Genomic DNA, 27,500 nt, shown 5'->3' on the forward strand with positions numbered 1-27,500 from the left:
GGCGCTTCCGGACGTCCGACCTTTTCGATCGCTCGAAAGTCTAGGTGCTGCTGCTGGACCTCTCGAGAAGTTCCAGGCGGTTAAATATTCAAAATGACATTTGCACGACACTGCGTCCTGAGTGTGTTGTTGGATCCAGCGTCCCTTAGGGTACTTCTTTCGACATCGCCACTGGCCTCTGACGAGCATCTTGCCGCTGCCGGTTATGTTAGTAAGCAAGCTGCTTCAGGGGTGATTAACGTCATCTCGTCGGGGGTGTGTCATGGCATTTTAAACGCGTTCCATTCTTCTCGAGTGGCCACAGAGGCGTAACAGATAGCGGCTTCTTATCGGCGTGGGAAAACGACACCGGCATTGAGACGGGTTTTACTCAAGCACGCAGCTCAAGTGGAGGAAAGTGAAAACAGACTCGCGGATAAACAGAAAGCTCGTGCGACTTGAGAAAAGGGGTTATCCGAATGGGGGTTGCTGCAATCATAAGATTATCGATTGAACCGCACCGCGCATCGAGAGAACCCGCACGTGGTTTCCGGTGAGATGGCGTGAGAGAGAGAGAGAGAGAGAGAGAAAGAGAGAAAGAAAGAGAGAGAGGCAGACGAGGCGCCCATGTTATGAGTCCTCGCCACCGATGTTGTTGGTGAATGTTTTGAACTGTGCTGACTGACTGATTGACTCACTGACTCACTGGTGGGGCCACCTCTCTAGCCCACTCTTTCCTCCCCTATCCTCTTGCTTGTCTGATTCGATTACTGCACCACACCTTTGGCGTGGCTGCAACTTTGTGAAAAGCTTTTTTGTTTCGTTCACCGAAGGGGTGGAGCGAGGGTGGTAAAGTTTTCCGGTAGCACCAAGCGCTAGCATTACGTTGGCACCGGGGCCGTTTTCCATTTCGATTTCAGCGTAATTTATCCGTTTTTCTTCGTTACTTTTGTTGTTGCCGTTGAGTCTCACTCACACACGCTCACTCTCTCTCTCTCTCTCTCTCTCTCTCTCTCTCTCTCTCTCTATTCACTTTTGTGATGATGGAGCTTGGGTGGAATCGGCATCACTTTGATTACATCAAGTTTTATCGATTACGAATCGGGGCAAAAGGTGTTAACAACTGTAATTCCCACACTGGCACACCATCTCGATGCGGATTTAGCTTCGCTGCAGACACCGGAGCGCCATGGGCTAATGTGTTTTGGTGCTTTGGTTTCGGTGCTCTCTATGCTGTTGGAGTAGATCGATGTTTTAGTTACAAGAAGTGGTGAAGAGCTGATGATGGGTTTCGTGCGGTGCACCCCGAGGTCCTGAAAGGACGTTACGTAAACGTTTCAACGCTGAGAACCTCCCAGAAAGTTCCACGGGCAAGCGTGGTTCGGATTGGTGCTTAGACGAATGGTGCGTCGCCAAGTCAATCGTCCGGTTTCTGGATCGCGCTATAGGGTTGGCTTGCCGTCAAATTACGTGCAAAGTTTTAATCGAATCAAGGGATTTATGCGCGGCAGCTCCGTTCGGGGCGACAGATTTTCCACGGGTGCGCCATCTAATCTCCGTTGGTCGATATCCCTTTTTCCATTGGACACCCTGGTGGCGCACGAATGGCAAGCTAAAATACAAACTTTTGAAATTGAGTTCCTTTATCGGCGCTTCGTTAGTTAATTTTGTTTTAAGAATCTCAATCAACTTGTGCACTTCAGCGCAATTGGCCTGTTTCGAAAGACGGGCGCCTCGTGCGACTGTACACCATCGATCGATTTATTTCATAATTTACTCCCAATTAGTGCACTAGGCGCATGGATGGCGGACGGTGGATGATGGCGATGTCCCGGACACGGGTACTCGCAACGGAACCGTACTTCCCATATCCGGTGGGAAAGTGAAAGAGCGCCTTTTTGGCCAGTGTTACGGACACGCGGGCGGAGAACGGCCGCGAGGCAGCGAGTGGCGTTAATTTCATTTTTATTTTATTTCCTGCTCACGGAAAATTATCCCCAATTTAGCTCGCGGTTGCAAAATACCTTTAAATCCCCGTGGCCAGAAAGGAAAGAGAGAGAGAGAGAGAGAGAGAGAGAGAGAGAGAAAGAAAGAGAGAGGGAAACTGTTCATCCTCCTCCTGCTGCTCCTGCCCTACCAGCTACGTCCGATTGCGTCTGATAATCGGTTCGCTATCATCATTTGCTGCCGTTGCTGCTGCTTCTACTTTTGGTGGTGGTAGTAGTGCCCCCGGGGCTGATGGCATTTTCCCTGTTTAACCAATAATTACGTTTTAATCATCCGCAATCCGCGCCATCGCCATAGCCTTTCCCTAGTGTTACTCCAACCAACATCAGGTACCTCAGGCTGGCCACACACAATATACAGAAGTGGAATGTCAATCTTCGCTCCATCATTCGATGAACGCGGAAAGTGAGGCACAAACAACCGAAGCGACGATTACTACTACGAGCTCTAGTAGGAGCCGAGTGGAACGGTACCAGCGATAATGATGGTCATTGATTTTTGTGACGACAGAGCAGCGCATTCGGCGCTGGCGGGGGCTACGGTTCGTTTAGCTTCCTGGCCATGCACATTTCATTCCCAACGAAATGGTCGATGATCGGATGTCGATGAGACGAAAAGGAAAACACGTCCCAGCCCCTCCGAGCAGGACTTTTGCTTTTGACAAATGGATTCACTTGTCACCACCGCCATCGCGCGCCTTGGGTGACATGCAGCTCTGCGTCCGCGAAAAGGGAAGACAAGTGGAAAGTCGAAGCCGACGAAGCTGTGGCATGGAACCTTTTCGGGAACCAGCGCGCTCCACGGACTCCCGGTCTCAAAGATCCCATTCCGTCCATTTTTCATTCGTCGTCCGTCAACAGCAGACGCGAGCGGGAGACGGAGAGCTAGTGAGAGGATTATCGACTGATGATGGACTGGAGTGTCACCAAGCGGGTGGAAAGGGGGTGGTGGAAGTGGTTTGACAAGTGACAACGGCCATCCAGATGGTGGGTACGACGGTACGGTTGGTGGAGGTGAGGCTCTTTCTTCGTCATGCCAGCAACACTCTCGTGCCGCCCGGTCGTTGCCCACAGTGCCGGGAAATGTTTGTTAATTTTCCCAACCAGATCGGGACCGTGCTGAACGGGGTTGACCACGGCTGGGTGCCTGGGTGAGTGTGTGTTACGGATACGGTGGATTCGTCCTCTGGGCCCTTTGGGCTCTATTTGCTTTCATTTCGTTCGTGCATTCGCTCGCTTTTGCTTTCTTGCTCTGCTCGATCGACGACGACACTAACTACCAAGGCCCGTTGCTGCGCCAGACGCCACCGGGCGGATGGAGTTGACATTCATTTAGCAAACTTTCCGAAGCGATTCATCGCTGGAAGCTTTTCCTGGCCCGGTCGCCGCCGCCACCCTTTCGCTAGGCGGCAGAAAGCAATTGAAAAGGTAAACATGGCCATGGCATGGACAAATAGATTGGCTGCGCCGAAAGCTGGAAAACAGAATCCAGGCCAAATAGCCACGGTTTTGAAGTTCGCCGTGACATTGGAACGTTTGGACACGAACACGAAGGCGACGACGGCAAACTACTCACCGGCGTGCGGTTCGCAATCCGGATCCGGACCGAGTCGATTCGAAACGGATCGATACGGTCGACGAGCTCAAGCACACAGTTCAGGAACAAAAACTGCCGGCGTATAATCTGAAGGGCGCCCTGAAGTTTTATTGTTTTATGCTCCGGACGGCCAAACAGCTCCGTCGGCGGCGCTATTTCGACAACTGTTTCGCCACTTGATTTGCCAAATTACCTTTAAGCCAACCGAATACCGTTTAATCGGCAACGATGGCGATGGAGAACCAGTGGCACACCGGACCGGAGAGAACCGTTTCTGTTTCGGTTTGGTTTTTTGGGTGGTGTTTTGTTTTGTTCGTTTTCGGTAATTTTGAAAAAGTACAAACCCGGTGAGGAGGACTACCTGTAGAACCCGTGCATTGAATCTAGGAGTGGATGAAGCGAACCAAAATCCGCAGCAAAACAACAAAAAAACCCTCGGATCGAACCTTCGAGTACCAATTGAGAAACACGAATCAAGTGGCCGCCCAACCCAATGGCCGTGGGGCAGCAACGGATTCGAGCTACTCAAGAGCTTCTCCTTTCCACCCAAAAGCTGACCACAGAACGGTCTGTGCGTTGGTGTGGTATTGAGGCGATGTTAGTGTTGTGCCGAATGGTTTCGAGGTTAGTACTGCCCGTTCGATTTCTGGTTCGATGCTCGGAAAATGGTGCAATAGAAATCGGAAAACGGTGCACAGGTAAACCACAGCACGACGGATACATGGTGCTAATGATGGCGAGAAGCTTTCCAACCTTTTGCTACCGGTTTGCTCGGTGGTTGGCTCGTTGGCTTGCTAGCCACAGTCCTTGGGGACAGGAGTGGAAAACACTTGCCATCCTTGCTAATTGGATAATTGGTTTTGCAATGTTTTCCACCCAGCTTTTTCCTTTGAGCGTATGGTCTGTTTTGCCTGTGGGGCGACGGTTTGCACGTTGACATTCAACGGATTCGCTTGATTTTGCCCTTCAATTACGCAGTATTGTCCGTATGAAAAATCAGTTTCTTCTGTTGAATCGTTATTTTGTAGTAAAGTAAAAACAATCAGCACAAAAACATTTGTTTTTCGTGCCAATCAGCGCCATAAACGCTGTAGAACTGTTGGATTTATGCATTTGAATATTAGAGCTGTTTTGACATTTTAATAATAATTTAACTCATTAATGCGTTATCAAAGTTTGCCTCGTCCTTTGATGCCCGTAACCTTTGGAACCGCTTTGAAAGAATCTCATGTTTACAAATGAGCGCAGCAAATTTACTCCTCACAAACAAGATCGCAAATCCAACAATGAATTGCAAAAGTTCCATATTCTAATTGAAACACTTGTCGGCGGCACCTGTTGTGAAAACAAAAAGTTTAATTCTTCTTTCAGCGACACATAACACACGCCGCGTGCCCGTCGCCGTTACATAGAAATGTGAATACTATGCAAATCCTATCGCTTCGTCACGTAAATTGGCCACCCGCCACCGACATGCCACGCCTCTCCCTCTCGCTATGTTTTGACAACAATTGCGAAACAAAATGTGTTGGGCACACAGTTACACAATCAACATCCGTCTCGCCTCCCGTAACCCGAGTTTGTCGCACGCTCTAAACGCCTCGCGTACGCAGCTTTCTTTCGTTGCGCGTCCTGTCCCTTTTCACCAGAACCGATTTTTAGCACGCATTGTGAGCGAGCGAGTAACAGACAACAAAAAAGGGCTCCCTTAAAAAAACAGGGGTTTTCAAAAACATATTCAGCCCTTTCAGTAGCCGAGCGAGAGTGTTGTCAGTTTCTGCGACGAGGCCACGCAACCAATTAAATGGAACTATGCTGCAGCTCCGGTGATAGTACCGGTGATGGCGCACTATGCATCACTGTGGGCTGTAGATTGATGAGTGTCGTGGCACCATTAGAGCGGCGGCCGGGCTGGGCTAGAGTGGTGCTCAGCTGTCCGTTTCACATGGCATGGCTCATGTCATTGGCACATCACGTCGTGTTGCCGGAGTTCAGTTCATCACCGACTGACTGACAACCGTTGAATTGACACCGGCACTGGCTCGGGATCGACATTCCGGCAACCCTCGGAATGGTTTTACATTCAGCCTATTATCCATCAGTGACTAAGCGCCCATCCAGGCAGGTGGCCTGCCTAACCTGCTGCATCAGCGGTCGATTGCAGTTTCATGCCCGATCTGGTGCCGGAGGGAACACACAAGCGAGGAACATGTTTACACTCATGTGCAGTCTGCCCTGTGTCTGTGAAAGGGTTGAATCTTTTCCAGTTTTATTGTTATGCTAGGCTATCATACTGCCACCGTCATCGGCCAAACGGGCCACCACCGTTCGGTTCGGTTCAGTCATTTCAGCGACTTGCCTTGGTCATTTGCGAAAGGGATGGAAATGGGTTCGCAAATGCAAAGTGACCATGCTTTTGATGGCCTTTGGGCTCGCTGGCACTCGATTGAGCTGCGCGAAATGGTCTGCCCTCTCTTCCACTTCACCACCGGAAGCATCCTTCCACCCTTCCGACAGTTCGTTTGGTTAAGCACTGGCCAGTCTGTGTCCGACTGTCCGACTGGTGATGACTTTCGATGAGCGGACTGTTGTACTTCACCTGCATGCCGGTGGCACTCTTGCTGCTGCTGCTACTGTACGTGTACTTCCGGTTCGGGCCGGAAATGTTCTATTCAATGCTCGACCCCACCGTCGGTTGGAAAGGGTTTTTTTTGTTACCTTCTTCATCGTCATGTGCCTTTGTGACCTCGTGGAGTTTCCGCGCACCGTGACGTTGGCGAAATATTGGCCTGGGGGTTAAGGTTGTTACCGGATGTTACCGGTGAGTTTAGTACATGTTGGCGATTGGACGGTGATTAAGCATCGCGTTATCTTTTCACTACACCACCGGAGAACGGGTGAAAATTCGGGTTTTTAAACAAAAAAACTGGGAATTTACACGGGCGTTCCAACAGCATAAAGTGAAAGTGGGGTGAATGGTATTCAAATTTAAACGCGCTACCCCGCCTTCAGGTTCCATCGTGTACATGGCGCGAACAAGCAGAATTGTAATTGGTTGGCTCGTAAACAATTTCTTTTCTCCAAAAATTCCTCAAATTTCCAGGTGTATTCGTTCGTCGCGGAAAGTACACGGACTAAAAATTTGTAAAGAATGTTACCCCCCCGCCCCTGAAGTGTTTACCATTTTTTGGGAGACAGAAACATTCTTTTCACCGACCCCCATCCTATTCCCTCCGAGCGGTGACGCGCGACTCAACTCTCAAACTCGCCGGAGTGGAGTGTCGCCGGAGGAAAAACTTCTTTCGCTACTCAAAAATTCAAATCCTCAAAGCTGCGCCGGGGACGATTTGTGCCGAGAAAGTGTAAGCCGTTAGGGCTAAGGCCAGGCCAGGCCAGGCCAGCTCAGGAACGGTGGCGCCATGATGCTGGGTTGAAAAAGGGACCTTCTACCGGAGGGGCCAGATCGTGTGTCGCGATGCCATGCTTGACTAATTGTGGGCTGGCAGACAGGCAGGTAGAATGCTGGTTGCCCCTTTAAAATATGCCACTGCCAGTGATGCTGATCCTTTCACACCCAATTCTTTACCCCTACCACCCAGGAGGCAAACCCTGGGCTGCCTCTAGCGGGCCAGAAATTCATTTAGGGATACAGTTAACGAAACCTTCAACAGCAGCACAATGCCACCGCACCAGTGCCCCTTATCGTGCTCATTTAATGATTTCACATAATTTTAGAAGCAGCATTAAAACCTCCTTTTATCTTCTCATTTCACTGCGAAGGTACGGAAGCGACACGATGGAGAAGGAGGAGAATGAACAGCTTTCATTCCTCGGAAACAATAAAGCTCGTCGTCACCTCCCCAGCTCTCCGCCTGTCCGTCCGACGGCCCGAGTGACATTAAATCCCGTCAACTTAATTTGTGACCGAAATTAGGCATTTTCTAAAAGCTCACCCATCCCGGCATAAAGCCGAATTCAATCAATTGGATCCCAACACCTCGCCGTGTTCCGTGGGCGACGACGACGATTTCTCGTGGACAAGCACCGACGGATCATCCTACCGGCAAGTCATCCTCACTCGGTCCAGGCTCCACGTTGATGACCGGGCACAATTTCCAACAGTCATTTGATTATGGCCTGCGGTGTAATCCACGGGTAGTGGGCGGCAGCGAGACTAAAATCACAACAGGAACTCATTAAAAAGCGTTCACAACTTTCGCACACTTTCGCGCGCACTAGACATATCGGATATCGGGACACAGTGAAATCCCTCCTTTGGTCCTTCCGTGGTGCGAAAGGATTTTCCGTTTTTCCCGAAACAGTGCCAAAACCACAAATTTTCAAGTCATTCACTAGTGAAGGGATGGCGTGAAAGCCGGTGAAGTAGCGTTGAGACTCTGATGAGAATTAGATATCTTTTCGTTTATCTTCGAGCGGAAATCTAAATGAGAAAAAAACTCCCCCGGCGAAAAGGGAAAACGCAATGGCATTGGCTGTCTATTTGCGTCACCGTGATAGTGTCTGGTTAGTAGACGAGCTGCTAGTGTATCCGTTTTTGGTTGTTTTTTTTTCACTGGTGTCTCTAACGTATGGTGGTCCTTCATTTTAACGACACTTTGCCGTGGCCACCACCGCGCAGCCATGAAGATGTTGGCCCCCGGACATTTTCACCATCGCCACCACCACCGTAGACAACGGGTCAGGTCAGTCAAGATAAGTTTATCGCACGGCAGACGGCGGTTGATGGTAAGCTGTAAATAACTGTCACCCGGGTTATTTGAACCTGCCTCATTTCAACATTTATCTTCATGACGCGACGCGACGTGATGCGACGCGAAGCAAAACAACGCACCACCAACTCCCAGACGGTGGCTGCGATTGAGCCACTTGAGCATGAGACTTGGCTTGGCGTCCTTGGGCCGTGGAAAAAAGCAACGCGCGAACTTCCCTCGCCAAGCATCCATCAAGCGGTCGGCAGTCAGCGGAAGAGGATTAGATGACGTGCCCTGCTGCTACTGCTACGTGTATCACTTCCATCGCTCCGGTGCGTCCAGGAGACACTTTTCTGCCGAGCTTCGCATCTCCTCAGCTCAAACAGAGCATGTTTATGCCGGGTCATGGATGCTGGCTGGCTGACTGGCCCCGGAAGGATGCCGGATGATCCCTCCGTGATGAGCGCGATTGATTGATGAAAGGTAAACATTCGGGCATTCGGTTTTTCAATGAACCAATCAATGAATAATCAATTAATCCCCCCGCGGGTGGGGCGCTGCAAGGAGCGAAATGAATGCGACGAACTTATTTCACTTAATTGAATTTGTGGCAAAACATTTGAGGAAAAAGGTATGCATTATGCTGCTTATTAGTGGAGCATGAACCGCTAGACCAGCGGTCACTGATAAATGTGTGGTCAGAACAGTCGTACGGTCCGACTGCACGGTGTTATCAATTTATCAAAACGGATGAATAATGTAGTCCCTTTTTCACGCTGGCATCGTTCGCATCGTGGAAGCCAATCGTCTTTGAAGAGGAATCACTCAGCTGCTGCCAAGGAACACTTTCCAATGATCATGCCCGTGTTACGATGCTACAGGTGAACGACTCGTGCTGCTCGATGTGTGTCATTCAGCCACTTTTGTCAGATACTACTGGGCACCACTGGCCAGATGATGAGGAGCATGAGTATCATGTCCCATCCAAATGTCATAGGGCGAAGTAGCACTCTAATGCTTCAGCGTACGCTCGCTCGCTCGCTCGCATGGATCATAAATCATGCGGAAGAATCGGTGTCTGTCACCTTACGCCGTACGATGTGTGCTGACCGTCGCCTGCGTCATCACGTACATACCCCAGGGCTGGTCAATCAGAACGGTGGAACGGTGTGGCATCTTCTTCTGAAAGTGAACGTGGCGACGACCAATGCGAGCAAAACACAGACGTACCAATCCCTTGTTCGCACGGACACACTCGTGGCTAGCCAGTGACTAACCAAATTAGTGTAATGTAGCAGTGGCTAGTGTTGCGTGATGTACGAGCTAGGGCGAGGTCCTGGAGGTCACGAAAGAGGACGTCAAAAGCCACAACCATGACGTGCATTCCTGCGCGCGCTCCGGGTCAGGTTTTATGGGCGTTTCGCTCATGTGTCGCTCCGTGATTTGGCTTCCAGGCTTCAAACCATTGGAGTCGTTGGAGCCAAGCGCACTACCGTGCTTCCGTCGTGGGGACAAACGATGGACAGTGGCAGCCACTGATGCCGTGCCACTGCGGCCACCAAATGGCCAGAGTGGTTGTGTGGCGAAAATGAAATAATCTGGAAAATCTTGTTTCTCAGCGCGCGGTGGGCGGTGAACGCGTGCTGAATGCGGCAAACAACAACCGACCGGTTCGCCATTAAGGTTGGTGGCCACACTTCCGGTCGCCGTCGATGTTCCGACACATAAACACACACATTGACTGCCGTTCGTCTGCGGGGCCAGGCCATAGGAACATGTCGGGAGTGTCGGTAGAACATGGGAAAGAATGTTTTTGGTCGGTCGGTGGCGGCCACTCCGTGACCGGATCACGGCACGGGGATCACATGCACACATGCCGGGGTCGGTGTCGGTTTGTCGATGGAAGCGAATGGACGCATATTTTGTTGTAATTGAATTATATTCTTCACGTCGATTCGCGTTAAGTTTGATGGTTGGAATATTTAAGAACTTGCCTGTTACTTCTGCAAATAGTTCTACTACAACAGCAGCGAGTGTCCTTGCACTCCTTTCGGAGTACAACGTTGATATCGCTTTACATATGCATTCAAATCCAATTCAAATTGAAATTTCGAGACGAAGAAACTCTTTGCGCTCTCTATCGTATGAAACCAGAGACACGGGCATCGTTTGACGGATGCACGTGCCATCGTGGTGAATGGCGGTCGTTAGTTTCGTGGTCGTTTCGCTTCATGATTTTTACGCTCTCTTGAGTAGCGCCACAAATAGGTACAATGACGGATGTCACATGCACCGTGACAAAATCAAACAGCGCTTCAAACACCGTGTTTTGTTATGTAGGTTAATGCGAGCTTCGAATTTGGCTTTAGCAGGAGGAGCAACTTTTGTAACTCAACCTGCTGTGACATTAGCAAATCAACGTAGTTATGAGCGGTGGTATGATGATTGTCGCGCTAGATTCAAGCATAAATCAACAGCTACGCCATGGTTTCTGCTTGTAGACATGGTTTTCTTCTTACTCCAGGTGTCACCAAATCGAAACGCTTTTCGCTTCTTTTCTTTTTTTGTCAGAAAGGTTTCTTTGTTGGTCTTTGGAAGTTCCGCCACCAACGGGAATTACCCTTAGCTCATCCGTCTCACTTTTTAAACAAGCAGATTTTGCTGGCCGTCCCTTTTGGGTGAATGATAAAAAGATATTTTTTTAATGATCTCACGGCTAGAGAGCTCGCCAGCTCTTCCTATTTGACATGCAATAAATTGTGTTCTTTTTTTCTCTCTCTCTCGTTCTGTTGCATCCCTGCTCTCCTGCCCCAGCAGAGGGTAGTCCCAGTGCAATTTCGGCCCCAATGCTGCAAACTAACTTTCTGTCACCATCGCGTTCGTGGCAAGTTACCGAACCGCATGGCCAGCGGAAAAGATGCGGTGCAGACAAACTTCCTCTTTGCGGGGCTTAGAGTCTTTGGTTCAAAGCTGACCGTGGGCAGCCGTGCCGAATGGAGGATAAAACTTTGTGCCAAGTAATTTCTTGCGCAATTTAAAATCTATTTAAAAAAAGCCCCGAAAAGGAGCTGACAACGGAAAGGAGCCGAATGAAGTCGCTCAAAAGGAAGAGTGTGCCGGTGTTTGAATAGAAGCGTCCCGATGACATCGTTTTTGGCAAATATGGTACAACTACTGCTTGTCGGAATCGTTAGGAGAGATTCTCTGTTGAGAACTTTAAAAAACAATAAAACCAAATTTTCTTAAGCGACATAGCGGCATAACGGTCAGCAGCCCTCGATTGGAAGAAGAATGTAAATTCAAACCAAATGAACAAATAGGAATAGGAGGAAATCTGGCAGCAATCCTCAGAAAACTGGGCAATCAAATTGCTCGCATGACGGCGAGTGGCGGTTACGATTGACCGGTCAAAAGTTCGCCTTCAAAATCTGGTTGAGAAACTTTCCTTTTCGGTTACTGCTGCGCGAACATCCTATCGCATCCTGGGACCCATTGCTCAACCGTTGGAAGGCAGCAATTCAATTTGGCAACTCATAAAGAATTTTCTATTCAATTTTTGGCTATTGCTTTTCCACCAACAGCAGCAGCACCAGTGTTGGCGCTCTATCGGAATGTCCATTCCACGGTTGGTTCTGGTCCTTCCGTTTCGGTGGCAATAATCCCATCAACAACTTTGTCTTTGCACCATTTTATGCCTCGCAAACGCCAAAACTTATGAAGCCATCGAAAGGATTGTTTGTCATTATTGTGCGCTGCCAGACACGATTTTTATGGTTACGATTGTTTTGGTCTGGTAGGGGCAGTAATTTTAATTGAGTCATTTGAATAATGAAATTCTTAGCCTCGCAGCAGCAGCAGCAGCAGCAGTAGCGTGGTAATTAGTAGTTTGATTTAAATTTGAAATAATTATAACTAAATCCGAACTAATAAGGTAACTCCATTATTGAGCGTTTTAATTTCAAAATCCCTTTAACTTCGAGGCTTTCCAGGTACTAACGCAAAAGCACTCGTTGGAAAATGTGGCTAACAGCGAGTGTGGAATGCTGGGGTCCATTTACGCCATTGCCTGGCTTCTCCCGGGGTTTCGCAGAATGCCCAACTACTATCCGAACTTTAGTCAGTCTAGCCTGGCGTGCCCACTAGGGCTTTTCTCACTTCAGGTATTTGCTTCGAAACGATTTCCATTTCGGTGGTATTTACTCGGGCTGCTACTTATTTACTTGGCCCTCAACTTCGGGTTCGAGACCGGCCTGTGGCCCTCCTTGTGCTGCTGCTGCTGGATCTCTATTAACAGGACATTAGCAGACGGCTTCTCGGGTTCGACCACAAAATAGTCAGCAAATTGTTGAAGAAAGAATTTAAAATTTCCCCGGAACAAGGGTGAGGCAATGGTCGATTCAACAGAAAACGATTTTCCCAAGACTGAGCCACCATTTCGGTTGGAACGTTTGCCTTCTTCCTTGTCCGAATCGTGCTCAGTAGCTCACGTTACGGTTGTAAAAGACCCAAATAAACACCTATTTCCACCGATCTACCGGCATCTAGCGGTCCCTTGGAAATACCTGGAATCCCCGCGACTGTGTTGGATCATCGTTTTTGGATCGTTGCCAATTGTCTCCACCGGTACATCATTTTAACTTGGGTCGTCAGTACACCTGGCCGTGCCCGAAACCCGGCCGGCTTGTAAGTACATACACTGATCCCCCCAGCAAAAAAACAAACCCCGATTCCGGTATGTTTTCAATTTGTCAAACAATTCCACGAATTCCACGTGTTCCTGCCGTGAGCAACACAGACAAGTGAATTATTGAAAAACCGCCCCGTATGCTCGCGCAAAGAAATGAAACTCGCCTTTCGAGTCGCGCAAATCAATATTAAATGACTTCTCTTGCGTAACAATCCGATGGCCCCGTCCATGCACCAACATGTGTGCGAGGATGTTGCTGTTGCTTCCACTACGAACAACGAAGTAGATTATAAATAAATCCCTTCCAGAATCGGCCTTCCGGGAGCAGCAAGACCGACCCGTATGTTCTGTCGGTTGCGAACGGTTTTTCCGAGTCCGAGTCCGTACCGAAGTGCTGCCGGCCGCTTAACAAGTAACATGAACCGGCAACCAGTCCAGTGGCCCACCACCATCGTCCCTACGGGACACAGACGGTAGTCAATAAAATCTATTGATTTGTTTTCCCTGCCTGGCCGGCCGGTTGGTGCCGTCGGGCCGTCTTCGCGTCTCTTCTGCTGGGATTTTCTTTTGTTTCGTTTTTCTTTTGCTTTATTTTTTGCTGTTTGGTTCCAACATACTATGGAGAGACCGAGGACACCGAAGGATACTGGTTAGCGGTGCTAATTAGGTAGGGATTATTCGTGGAATATTTCGTCCTTCAGTACGACCGGATCGCTGGAACACATATCTGCCATACACCCCAGCGTGCCAACGACAACAACGACAGACACAACCGTTTTATTAGATTTACGAAAGAGGACACCAGCTGCTTGGCACACTGGGGCCTCCGAGCGAAAGTGATATGCCCGGTCCCGGACCGAACCCATGGGTCACGGAGTGGTAATTAGAAGATTGACGTGAATACCTCACTATCACTTGGCCTTTTCTCTACTGATCGATGAGATTTCGCAAGCAACAGTAGAAGAAGATTTGCTTTTGCAGCAAAGTATCCTTTTGTCTAATGACGGTTGAATGGCGGAATCGGAATCGAGGAATTTCTTTGGCCAACCATCTCCCCGGGTGTGATTAGCATTCGCGAATGGAAGGCACGTACGAATCGCGGCCAGGAGGACCACCGGTATCAGCCCATCTCTCCTGCCGGAAAAACCGATCGGCAGTCTGTCAGACCCACGTTCAGGAAATTCATTATCCGTTCAATTAGGACGTATAATAACGTTTTCCCCATTTCCCCCGGGCCGCTACGGGCCGCGTTGTCCTTTTTCAAATCCCCGCATTCCTGGGCATGCCGCTGGTCTGGGTGTGATTGTGTAAAATGAGCAAAAAGCCGTAGCATCCCTCTGCGTACCCACGTTTTAATAATAGATTCTCATTTAATCAGCGAATGGATTCGGTGATGGATTCCATTCGAGGGAAGTGGAACTAGCCCTCGCCCTAAATTGAATGTGGACTGCATCGTGTGCATTCGCATCGCAGCACATGCTCGATTACTATACTCCGGTGATCCGTGGAATGCTATTGTGCCTTCGGGGTTCCTGTTGACCTAGCAGCATCTTGCCGCTAATGACCGCAGGATTCGATACAAATTGGAAACTGTTCGAAACTTCCGCATCACCGTCTACTGTCCAGTGCTACCGAAGGATGACTATTCAATATCTGCTTCTGCTTCAGCACGGCTGTTTATTCCGGATTGCTGGCCATAAATTAATAAAGCCCTTCCAATCGATGGAATTCCAATCAAACGGACCACAGTCGCCTCGACCAAGCGAAACCACACCGGTTTAGGGCACTCATCATTATCAATAATCCGGTTGCCTTTGAGCTAATGACATTCTGGTGGAATGGTTTGGCATCATCACCCCAAATGATCGATACTGCTGTAATGAACTGACAGTGCGACTGTAAATGAAGTTTGATGTAATTGAATCCGCGGAAGAGGTGGTGCGGTGGGGTTAGTAGGTGTGATTTTCCACCCAATGACCAACCTAATCCGTGGCTGAATGATTGAAGCATTTCCGACCATCCAGTATCCAGGCGCTAGGAAACTGTCCAACTGTCACTACGAGGCGGTCCTCCTCTCGATTTCGTTTGGGGCTTTGCGATACAGAATGAATGGTTTTTGGTAAAACCGGATGAGGGGTGGTCTCACTCCCCTTTCTGGAGGGAAAGTAGGATCAAAGACACGCCCCGAATATGCTGGTATTCGATGGAGGAGGTCGGAGTGTCGAAGATGATGATGGGTGATCGGAATGCCGGAATCGCGGCGTAATTAACGTTTTGACCCAAATAGGACTCAGCCGCACTTGGCAGCCGCATCATCGTCGTCGTCTTCATCGGCATCATCATCAACATCATCATCACCGTTCAAGTTTTGCTCGGTCGATACTCGAACTAGAGATCCGCAACCGAGGAACTGAAGTGAACTTATGGGCGAGGGATTGGTACACGCAACTCGAATTAACCAACAAACTGCTGCTACCGGCATTGAAGGTAGCACCGACTGTCTGTTTAATAGCCGTAAGCTGATTCTGACCACAGACGATTGAATTAATTCGCGTTGATTGAAACATTTATCGGCACGAATGCAGCAGTAGCAACGAAAAAGCTCAGACAATTTGATCGTTCTGATCAGTCTGACAGTTCGGCTTTCACTTCGGTAAATCGCTCGCAAATCTATGGCTTAAGTTTGCATCAGTCTCACTCATCAATTCATTGCTGGACCAATTCAATGCCACCATCGGTGAAAGCGGATCTTTACTCTAGAAACCAATTAAGATAAGTGCGCCGGTATTGTTTAATGTCGCGCCAATGCCGCCACCGCAATTTCATTATTGATGTAAGGACATTGCTAGGGAAATCGCCCCTAAAACTCTCGCCCTACGCCCCAAAAAAGAACTCTAGATAAAAGTCCTAATGTCGGCTTGGATGGAAAGTCAATGTGTTTGGTATGCTTTGCTTCATTCGCTCCACCTCTTAGGGAGAGGAACTTGGCCTCTCTGGTGTTTTATGTTACCGCTGTTTTTGGGCCAAAACTTTGGCTGAAATCGTTTGCCGGTAGCCAGAAAACACACGCCCAACTGCCTAGTGGGGGAGGCGGAGTAATGAAATTGGTAATCGTAAAAATCGGCTCTCGATGGTCCCGATAATAATCTCACAAATGCTGCCCCCCTCCGTAATCCGGCACCGCCACCACCAGATGGAATTTACCGATCGGTCGATAATAATGATGCCGGTGCTTTTCCGCAAAATGGCCCCCCGGGGGTCCTGGTGTGGTGGTTGCGGCGCTCGAATAGAAATAAATAATGTGATCTAATGGGCGGTGGCGGTGGCGGTGGAAGGAAAAGTTAAAACAAAATTCGTGTCCATTGGTGAGAGTGAAATGGAAAAATCGGGAAAAATACACGCGGAACACGATGGAAAACCGCTCAGGAGAGCGAGCGAGCCAAGTTTCAATAATTTTATTAGCTCCTCGACAAAACCTCGAGCAAACAGTAAAACCAGCTGTAAATCATCAATCATCGTAAACCCTGAGCCAACCCAGCCAGTGAGCCATCTCCATTGGGATTGAGATCATTGTATTGAAGAGAGTGTAGCGAGCAACCATCGGTCGTGGGGGAAAGATCTCACGGTAGCGTCTTTAAGGACACCTTAAGCCTTGGCCTTCCCATTTCCCATTCACCACCGGCGACGATCGGTTGCTGCCACTTGAATAGCTCGATTCGAAGCCGAGCCGCTGGAACCTCCTGGTGCGGCGAAGGATGGAGAATGAAAAATCGTCGATCCTAATTTGATTTTCTCCACCTCCACCTTTTTTCTCCCCCCGTATTCACCGGCTTTTCCGGCTTCCGTCAACCACCCGGTAACCACGGAAGGATCAAGGTAAATGGCGAATAAAGTTGGCAAATGAAAAATTGAGGTCACACGCTACCTTGACCCTTGGTGGTCCTGAGGTTCCCGAGCATCTCGAAGCAACGAAACCGCTACCCGCTGGGCCGGAGCTTTTGAGGTCGAAGTTCACTACCGCGCGTCTTGCTTTTTATAATGGAAAAAGGAACGGCTCCCCCCTCCCTCCCGGTGAGGACGAGGCGGGCCCGGATATTTTCTGCCATCTGCTCTTCTACTCTCCCGGAAAGTTCGCTTCATTAGTTCTTCCTCTGCCAGTCCGGGCCACTGGCAAAGGAAATGGCACGCAAGAACATGCGGTGCGTTCCAAATAATGCTTCGCAGTTCAGTCCCAGTGAGGGAAGAAAAATGAAACGGAAAAGTTAGAATTCAATCAAACCACCTTTCCAACGAGCTGAACAGAAGGTATACCTGGCATGACCGAGGTTTTGTACCAGTCGGAGGGAGCTTCCTCGTCGTAAACAAATTAGACGCAACTCCTGTGCGCTCGCATTTCACCCCCCAAGCATCGCTGTCCGTCTCACCATTTTGTAATCTGTTTTGCCTTTTCTCAATCCATCACCCACCAGCACCACTTCACTGTTCCGTTCCTTCGCTTGGCTACGTAACCGCGTAATGTTGGTTTACGGCCGTGCTCAATTCATGACACTCTCTGGTCACCGAGACGCGGCTCGCTCGCTTTTCAAATGCTGTCCTTTCGGTTGTCTCTGGTTTCCGAGCGGTCTGGAGCGGTGGATCCAGCTGACCGCTGCTACTGCAAACAACAACAAACCAAACCGACCAACCGCTCAGCAGACTGGAATCACTTAACTGACCTAACTTTGACCGACCATTATGGTGGGGGGGGGGGGGGGGGGGGGTGTCCTGCTTATGGGATGGTGTGGCAGATCGTTTGCACCAACCAGCCAGCCAGACCGGGGAGCTCTCGGTAGCAATTTTCGGGTGCCAATTGCTGGACCCCCTGCCCGTAAAGTAAGTGACAAATACATTAAACTGACCATTTCTATGGCGCCGGAAAAGGTTCACCGATTGTTGGCGCCCATTTCGTTGAGCTGTTTGGATAGTTTTGTGTTTGCTGTTTTGGCCACAGCGGCCCGACCAACCGGAATGTGTGTTTCGGCTGTCGGAGCGCCAGAATTCCATCAATTTCTAATAAACCTTCGGAACAAATTCCGCATGCCGATGCCATTGTGTGGCTTTTGGCCGGTGGTGCACTTCCATCTTGTGCTCCTTCCTGGCAGCCCTGCAGAAATCGGATTTACTCGGTGCGATAGAGACGCAGTCGTCATGGCCTCAAGGTTTCCTTACCCTGCCGGAGCTGCTGGTGAGGCTGTACTGCGGCAACATTACAGTAAAACGTTGTAATGAAAGTTATGAGAATGAAATCATTATTTTTACGAGCCAGTGCTGCAGGCAGGCAACCGGGCACCAATAGCAGTAGCAGGAGAAGGAGCATCGGCAGCAACGCAAACATTGCCGAACCGACACAGAGCCAGAGAGAGAGAGAGAGAGAGAGAGAGAGAGGATACTCCCACGAGCGTGTTGGGTCAAATGTAGCGCCACGGCCAGCACTTTATGCTGGAGCCAGTCGATTGTGTGCCAGCGATGGTCGGAGTCCGGAGATGAGCACCACGGCAAGCCGTCCCACGACAGTGTCACCTTTGGAGTGTTTATGTATGATGACTGCCTGCTCATCCGGGGGATGCATGCCGAGGGGAGGAAACATACTTTTGTTTGCTTTTGACTTTCCATTCATACGATGGTGGTTCGCGCGTGATTGCAGTCCGTCGAGCGTTGAGTGTTCGATAAAGTGACCAACGCACGTGAGGAGGACAGGACTTTTGGGCCCAGGAGGAGGACAACACACATAAAGAAATGAACAACTCTTTTCCTCCCAACCCGTCGGGGGACCCCCTCTTGCCCGGAAGGCAAGCGTTCAAATGGCCCGAAAAATGGATGGAATTCACGTAGCCCCCGTAGTGCGGGAGGTAGTGCGGAGAAGAGCATGTGCAAATGTTTACATTCCACCGTTCCATCGTACTCGATCTCTTGTCTCCGTTCGTTCTACATTCCCAGGCGAGTTGCTGCGCTGACTCCGTACGAACGGTGCTTTTCCGGTTTTCGATTTGGTCAGATCTTTCTTTTTTTTTCGTTTGGAGTTGCCTAGTGTGCAGCAGCAATTTCCGCGGAATTCTGCGTCCACTACGATAAACAGTAGAATGACTCTTTTTTGATGGAAGAATCGTGAGATCATCTACCTTAATAGTGTGTTATAACATTCTTCATTCACTTAACGGTACATTTGTCTAGGTAAAACGATTGTAAACACCTTCACTATTGTGTACTCATCAGCTACTGCTGACTCCCTTTTGGCTTCATAGTGGCTGCAGCAACGACGCGAGCACATCGTTTAGAGTCCGTTTTCGAAACTCGGACCAGTGAAAGAACAATCATTGCCATCAAGAAGCTACGAAAATAACAACCAGTGAGCGCGACATGCGGTTCGGATGGACGTCGTTGACAGGTGCCCTCAATTTTGTGCCAAATTCTTGGCCATTTCATCCCTCCATTACCTCTGCTTCGTCAGCGGCAAACAAGCGCAGGCATACAGCGATGAAGCTGTGGAACTGTACGACGTTCCAGATGACGATGTTAGCTAACCGACTGGCAGGGTGGCTAGTGGTAGATAAACAGAAACTTTCCGCAATCCACCGCGCTATCACACTAGCATAAATATATGTTACGGGTCCCGTGGGTGGTAATGTTTGCGAAAGAGGCTACGGTATAGTTTGTGTCTGTCAAATTAATGCTGGGTAAAGTTGGCAAGCACAGTGCGAGTGGGCTGAGCTGGCAAGTTAATGGACGCACACGGCCATACACTACCAGCGCGTACTATTCCCTTATGCATATTTAAGAGAGCCGCTAGGGCTAGTTGAAACAATAGAAACCCATCACCGTTGAGCGCTGGCCTTCGTGGCATCGATCGATGAACCGGCCAGAGTGGTTGTTTAATCGACAAAGACCAAGAACAGCTCTGGGCAAAAAAGGCAAAACCGTCAAACGTAGCCTGGCCCCAAAATAAACAGAGTATTTCGAAGTCACTTAATCTTATCGTCGCGTACAGTACATACCGACACCGCCCTCCCACGAAACTCCGGGACTGATGAGTAACAGTTTCTCCTCCTTCATTCTTTTCTTTAACAACTTCCGTAACGCGTTGGGTTGGGAGCGTTCAGACCAGAACTAGAACGAGAGTGGGGCATCGAGGGCGAGTCCTTGGATCCTTGCAGTGGTAGCGGCTGCAAACGAAGATAAATGATGATCAAACCTAATTTGACACCAGTGTAATCGGTTGTGACGAAAGCTTATTGTTGAGTTGGGGGAGTTTTGTTGTCGTGCTTTTTCCTTTACTTCTCATCCTGCCCTTATTACGTTGACAGCCACGGGAATGAGGGCAGAAATTCGGGAGAGAGAGAGAGAGAGTCCTTCAGAAAGGAAGCAACAACAAAAAAAGCAACAAAAATGATCGAAAATGTCCGTTACGCTCCGATAGCCTCTGGTGCATAATCAAAACTTTGGTTCATCTTTCTTTGTTTTTAGGTTTTCTTTAAATGAATTTTCCGCGGCAAAAAAGCGACTCGAAAGTGGAAAGGCAAAGCCACTTGGGAAAGAATGTGACAACAACGGTGCCGTTACTGTCGAGTACCATCACGGAGCGACCGGCGAGTTGAGTAGTTGTAAAGAAGGCGACAAAGTTTAACGATACCTTACCGGGTAATCGATAATCAATGCCTACCCCTTTTTTCACTGATCCTTCGGTTTTTCGCGTTTGTTTTAAAAGAATTAAACTGGGTTTTATGTATCTGAGCTGAAAATGTTTTATTGTGCAACAATCAGAATAAATGTTCTGTTAAAGTATCACAACGATTTATTTTTTTAAAAACCAAACACAAATACGATGCTACACGCTCTTACGGTCGATTTCCTTTCACGGATGCAGTCCTGTGACAAGTCAGCAAGTCAACCGAAACAATCGAAACAATTACTAGCGCAATCAAAGTTGGTACCCTCTGGTGACTTTTGTCCTGTATCGCTGGCCGGCGGAAACTGCAACTGAGGGGGATTCGTTACAGCAGCACGACCATTGTCACACTTGTTCATAACCGACGGTCAGCGTTTTCGCAGAAGAATGGAACGAATGTGTTTTATTTTATGAATTTACGTTGATATCAACACCGAACTGTCCTTGCGAAGGAAAGAGGAAACGGTGATGATGATGATGATGATGATGGCGATGCTGGACAAAAGCGTTCCATCTGTGAGCATCCGACCAGTTGGAATGCCAAACAATTGAATGAAACTAAAGCAACAACAGTAACCACCAACTGAGGTATCCTTTGGGTGCTCCATTAAATTGCGCAACGTTCTGAACGCTTTGACTCAGCTCTAACTCCATTGTCTGTCAGTTCCGGTTCCATGCAACGAATCCTTTCCGACGATGGTGATGATATGATATTCCAAACCGAGTTGATCCTTGGAACTATTAGATTGTCTCGCTCCGCAGCTCGCCATTGCCCCGGGGTAACTCGACAACAAACATCATCCCCGGTATCCGTCACAAGGATGCCAAGATATTTCATTTTTCATTTCGGTTTGTCATGACAATATCCGTTCCAAATCGGCGTTCCTACCGTGTTGGAGCCGTCGCCGTAGTGGTGCGGAGGAAGTATGTCTAATGTGAAAAGGATTATAGTAGCGAAGCAGCGAGGTAGCGCTACATCCGGCAAAACATCCCACAAACACGCATATGCCACCAACCTAGCCTGCCACCATCGCCTTCTCGTACAACAATACCGCTTGGGATCGACATTGTTCTGGGAATGCGAAATGGCATAACGTACCTGGATGTGTCCTGGGATACCAGCGAGAGAGGAGAGCGAGAGAGAGCGCGCACGTAAGGACGATTGCAGAGGGATTTACTTGTTTGGTTCGAGGGTATGTTGAGTGTTTTTTGTTTCGTCGAAAAGTTAGATGTCCCTTCACCGTTTTTCCCAGCCCTCGCCAGCGGAAAACATCCTCTCAGCTCCACCATCCATCCTCTTAGCTCCACCGACAAGTCGCCCGAATCACAGGGCGCTTAGGTATTTGGGGTTGGGGTTTGTTGGTGTACGAATGTTCCTTTTTTTTTAATTTATTTTTCTGTTCTTTTTTTGTTTTTTTTAACCTCACAAACAATACCGAGCCCTCTAACGGGGCATAAAAAAGGTGAAAAAGAGTCAAAGGCCATCCGGCCGAGCGGAATGGGGCCGGTAAAGGAAGGGGAGAGTGATGAAGATCCATAAATTGAATATAAATATATGTGACATGTGAGAAGGCTCCTTATACTCACGCATACATACGAACGAAGGCATTTCGGACAAATTTGTTTGTCTTGAAAAATGATCCTCTGCTCAGCTGCACCCCCGTTACTCCTGTGCCAAGTTCTTTTTGTTTTTGGGGAATGTCCTGGCTCCGGCTCGCTGAAACCTGTCATCCGTTGAGATGCGTTTGTGAGAAACAGAGGGAGAGGGTAGGTGACCTGCGAACCGATATCAAATCGCCGTTAAAGGAGGGCTGGAGCTGAAGCATAAAATAAACCAAAGCTTGACGAAGGAAACAAATGGAAAATCAAAGGACGTGCCCTCCGATCGAGCCCCGGGTCTCACTGTGCCCTTTCCGTAGCGCCGTTTGTTGCATTATTAATCTTCGCGACCCCACCCAACGTAAGTAGTTGTCGAGGAGTCCGTCGGGATTGTCAAACTGACGATCGGTGATTGGTGGGAGCCCAAGGCCGGAATGTAGTTTCGGGCGGCGCGGGTGGGAACGAAAAACAAAAGGGATATCGACCGATGACACCGTGACGTGCATATATGAATAGATGATGATGATGTGCCGGAGCATGATTGAAAATCGATCCATTCGGCGCGCCCGGAAAGGACGAGATGAAGTATCGCCAGCAGCAAGTTGTTTTTGTTTGCTTTGTTTTTATGCCGATTCGCGATCGAACTTTTTTGTCCCATCCTATGGTCCCCCGGTATTGAAGCAAAGGGGCACCGCATGAAATTGACCTCATAGAACGATGATCATAAAAATTAATAGTACAAAAGGCAACACAATTGTCGTGTCGTTATATCATTTGAACATCGATTAATGTAGCTCTTTTGTCTTTTCCATCGTGTATCGCGATAAGAGTAACGATTGCTGGATAGAACAATGCTAAATGGTGCACTCGGGTGCATCACAAATGTTGCAAGCATGCTGCATCCCTCATTGCATTCCGTCCCATTTTGAATGCATATGGCGGCAGCTTGCAACCATTATCGCACCATTATGATCCCTTAAAATGATATTAAATCCCCAACGTTCCGCTCTTCCACCACGCTGCGGCCACGCCGAACAGAAAAAAATAAATCCACCGGAAACCATCCGTTACCCATCCCAAGCCCATGAATACCGGCTCGCGGAAATGGTCCTCCGGTGAATAGTGCACCAAACCCCAAAAATATTTTATCCACATTCGTTTCCGCTTCAGCTACTAAAGCTGCGGGGTCTGCACTTTCAGCTTCCGGCATCTTATGATCCTTCTTTTGGAGCACCAGCACTTGAGCAACCATTCCGCTCACTTTGCTGGGCCGCCGAGAAGCTATTTTGACTGTGAAGTGCTTGATTTATGATGAGAGGGCTCATCCGATTCACGAGCATCATTAAATCGTTTAGCAGGATTTATTCCTAGTTGGGGTTTTTTTTCTTCTTTTTGTTGGCCATCTTTATCACCCAGAATTCGCTTGTTTGTGCATTCGGTTGGGCGTGTGCGTGAGTGTAGAGGATAAGAAAGAAATCTTCTCCGATTGTCCGACGATAGAATCGCATCGATAAATCATTCATGATGCGCCCTTTACTGTGCCACCGGTAGCTTTTGCTTTGGACAGTCAAAATGGGCACCGGAACCGAGGCAAGAAGACGTCACAGGGGTACTGCTCATTGGTTATTCCATTTTTTCCCTCCCAACGGGAACCATCGGTACACCTTTCGATGGAAATCCGTTCGATCAGTTTGTTCGTTTGTTTTGTGGTTGGCTTGGCCGGTTGTGGTCACCACCTGTCACGGGGCGCTAGCTCTTTATAAATAACTCCATAAACATCGGATTTTCATTATTCACTCTCATTCTCTCTCTCTCTCTCTCTCTCTCTCTCTCTCTCTCTCTCTCTCTCCCTCTCTCTTGTCCTGATCCTGATCCCTGGGCAGCGAATTGGAGAGTGGATTATGGTCGGAGTGCATAAACAATTGATATTCAAATGTTGTGTCACTTGTATCACGCACAGGGTAAACGCTCTGCTGCCTCATTCAATTCATATGTTGCTTCATGGAGGTTCACATGATGGACGTTACATAAAGTGCCACTTCACGGTCCTACCTCATGATGGTTGTATGATTTATGCATTGTTCTGTGCGCACACATCGTACGACCTAATTAACGTACTCGATCTCGAACTCCTTTCATCTTCTCATCTGTCACACTGTTTGCGCTGATAGTGTGATGCCCAAGTAGTCCTAGAGGGTGTCTATCAGTTGAGCAACCAAGTTACCACAAATATTCATCGGAACTCGAATCCCACCCCAATCCGCACCATCTTGTGCACACCATTCGAGCGTTTGCTCATTTCGTTAGACAACTGTATTTAGTGATCTCCATTAAATGCGGTGCTGGCACCCAAACGGCAAAACGGAATGCGGTTTGTGGTTTCCGGACCTTGTCTCTTCCCTCGTTCCCTTCATCCTCCGTCAGCCGTTAAATCCACCGATTATGTGTGTGCGTTGTTGTCTCTGTTTGGTTAGAATTGGGTAGATTAGGTGGGATTAGCACCCTTGAACGCACGGAGCACCGGGACCACTCCAGGAGGGAGGCTACTTAAGCCTGAGCTCAATCCAACGCCCCCCTTCCCCACCAAAAAACCCATCTCCCCCCAGTGCGGCACGTATGTGTGCCTCAACCGAGATGCGTGTATGTGTGATCCGGAAATGTACACACATCGCGCCATAGTTCCGCTTCCAGCACGGGTTTTTCCTCACATGAACCACTGGCGCCTCCATCGGTGGGGCGGGATTCCCCAATTTCTTGCCAAGGGAGGACTCGTAACGCACTTGCTCTCCAGAGGCGAGTGAGGGTGTGCCTTCGGTTCAATTGAATATACGGCACCAAAAATAGGAACGAAACGGTGGTGAGGCGATGGAAAGCTCGTTGGAGTGATGTTTAGTTTTCGTTTGCGTAACTAAACCCCCGAGGCCAGACCCGGAGGGGGGGGATGTGTTGAAGCTGAAAATACCACAAAAACCCCCGCACTCCCCGGTAAACCACCCCGTTAGACAGACAGCTGTGCTTTTGGTGTTTTATCGCCTCGTTGCCAAAACGGATCCCAACGGAACGACAGTCAACGTGGAACGAGCACCGGCACCGTCTTAGCTTCGAGGTTGGGGCTCGAGAGTCGATTGAATTCGATTGAATCCGGTAGGGAAAGTGTCACACCTGAGGCACTTACTACCAACCCTTCAAGCTCTCCCGGGGAAACCCACGCTTGTCGTTCGATAATCTCGGCGCTTAGACATTCGAGTTCAACCCACTCACCCTTGGCCGTTGGCTGGCGATCGTATTGGAGGACAAAAGAGGAAGAGGAGGAGGATGAGTAGCTGGCTTCCAAACACCCGGAACCGATTTGTGCTGCCACAAGGTGCCGTATGCGTAATTCAATTAGCTGGTTAATTGAATCGCGGTGGCCAATCGCGTGCCAATGGTTTCGGTTGCGGATCGCATTAAGTGCCGCTGTTGGTGTCGTTAACGTTTTGATTTTAGTCGTTTCACTCTGTCCTCTGTGTGGTCGAACTCAAAGCTCCCTTTTAAGGCAATCAAAACCAGCGTGTACCAGTCCCTTTCCTAAGCGATGCTCACCGCACGCCCGAGGTCACCTGAGAAAGCATTTACCTCAAAATTCTCACAACAAAACAGGAAAAAAGGCAAATGATTTATCGTCGTTTGCACTTTCTTTTCGTGGCAGGCGCCAGCTACAAGACCTGAAAGCAAAGTGACCGCCCCCGAAGAAACACCAACACGTACTTTAAAGCATCGCTAAAGACGCGAAACACCCCAGAAACATAGTGCGAAGGACCATCTGGAGGAAGGGATCGTTCCAAATGACAATTTTATGGCAGCCGGAACCGAGCCGTGTTGCCGGTGCGGCGTGCGAGCATAACAACCACACCACCGAGCACAAAATTAGAGCGACACATTCTGGTGAACATTTCATTCCTTCCGGCTGGTCCATGGTCCGACCGACCGGCCGGTCCGTGGTGCAAATTTATGCATTTTAACGACGATCCTTAAACACCTCTTGGTGGGCCGCGTCTGCTGTCCCGTTTGCTGCTTGCGCTGCGTGCTGTGCGTGTTTGTGAATGGCGTGCAAATGAATGCGAAGACGATGAGAAGATACGACGAGAGAACGCAAAAGGAAAGACGCCGTCGGTGTCGAGTGGTAAATTCAATTTTCTACCACGATACTGACGCCGCGGCGACGGTGTTATTGGCTTACTCACGGCACTGCCACGTGTAAGGCACCAAAATGGTTTGCCAAAATTGATAAATCATGTTACGTGTGGGGTAGTGACACGCGATTTGCATTTCTGTGGCCACCGAATGACGGGCCAAGTCGCGGGGGCCAGTGCCGTTCGGATGGTGATGTTTTGATGGAATTCGCTTCCATTCTTATCACTACTCAGGGAGCCATGGGCTGAAGAGCGAGAGAGAGAGTGCACGCAAGTCCATCATCATTACCATCTACATCTCCCCGGCCGCGGGGGTTATTGTGCACTGGAACTGCTTAGCACTTTACAGCTTCACTTCTCCTCCGAGCTTTGCCTAATATGTCGGTGTAAAGCAGGTGTCAAATGGGTGCACACGGCTTGTCTTATGGGTCTTGGGGGAGAGGAAGGTGGCACAGATTGACACTCGCCTTGTTTGATCTTGTTTTGAGCGACGTGGCCAACGAGTTACCCTCCTCCCTAGTGGCTCACCGTCGCTTTCGAGTCAAAAACGTCTTAAAACATCGTCCCTTGGTGAGAGTAATGGAAGCGGGCATTATGTACTGGGCGCTCGGAAGGAGCTTGAAGGATTTATGGCCACAAGCGGGCTTCCAATGGAGGGTGCCGACCAAGCGACCGCTTTCATCACACTGCGAACGAACACCTGCATTCCATATTAATCGCTCGCTGCTGGAATGACATTCACTGGTGGAGGGACATGATTTACTTTAGCCAGCTCCAGCGAGCATCAACAACGCGTGCAGACACTTGACGACAAATTGCACAAACACCAAATTGTTAACGATCGTCCCTTGGGCTACGTTTTCGACTGCTTCACGGTGAGCAGGACACTCGCGAACAGCGTGGTGAGGCGATCGATAAACTGGACAACGTTTGTGGAGCGAACGTTCTCCGAGGAGTCGCGTGTCGTGGACTGTTTGTTGATTAAAAATGGAAGAAAATTAATTAAAGCTCACGATAGCCACGAAGAGGTGTCTACTGTGTACGAC

General features: G+C 49.1%; 1 protein-coding gene across 4 annotated transcripts in view; it reads left to right on the forward strand.

Moving 5' to 3' along the window:
- The window catches only part of LOC126569335 (protein encore), a 79,228-nt gene that overhangs the window by 41,641 nt on the left and 10,087 nt on the right, over positions 1-27,500 (forward strand). The gene's annotated exons all lie outside the window — the stretch shown is intronic.

This window comes from Anopheles aquasalis, chromosome 2, assembly GCF_943734665.1.
Source record: "Anopheles aquasalis chromosome 2, idAnoAquaMG_Q_19, whole genome shotgun sequence".
In the NCBI taxonomy this organism is placed as follows: domain Eukaryota; kingdom Metazoa; phylum Arthropoda; class Insecta; order Diptera; family Culicidae; genus Anopheles; species Anopheles aquasalis.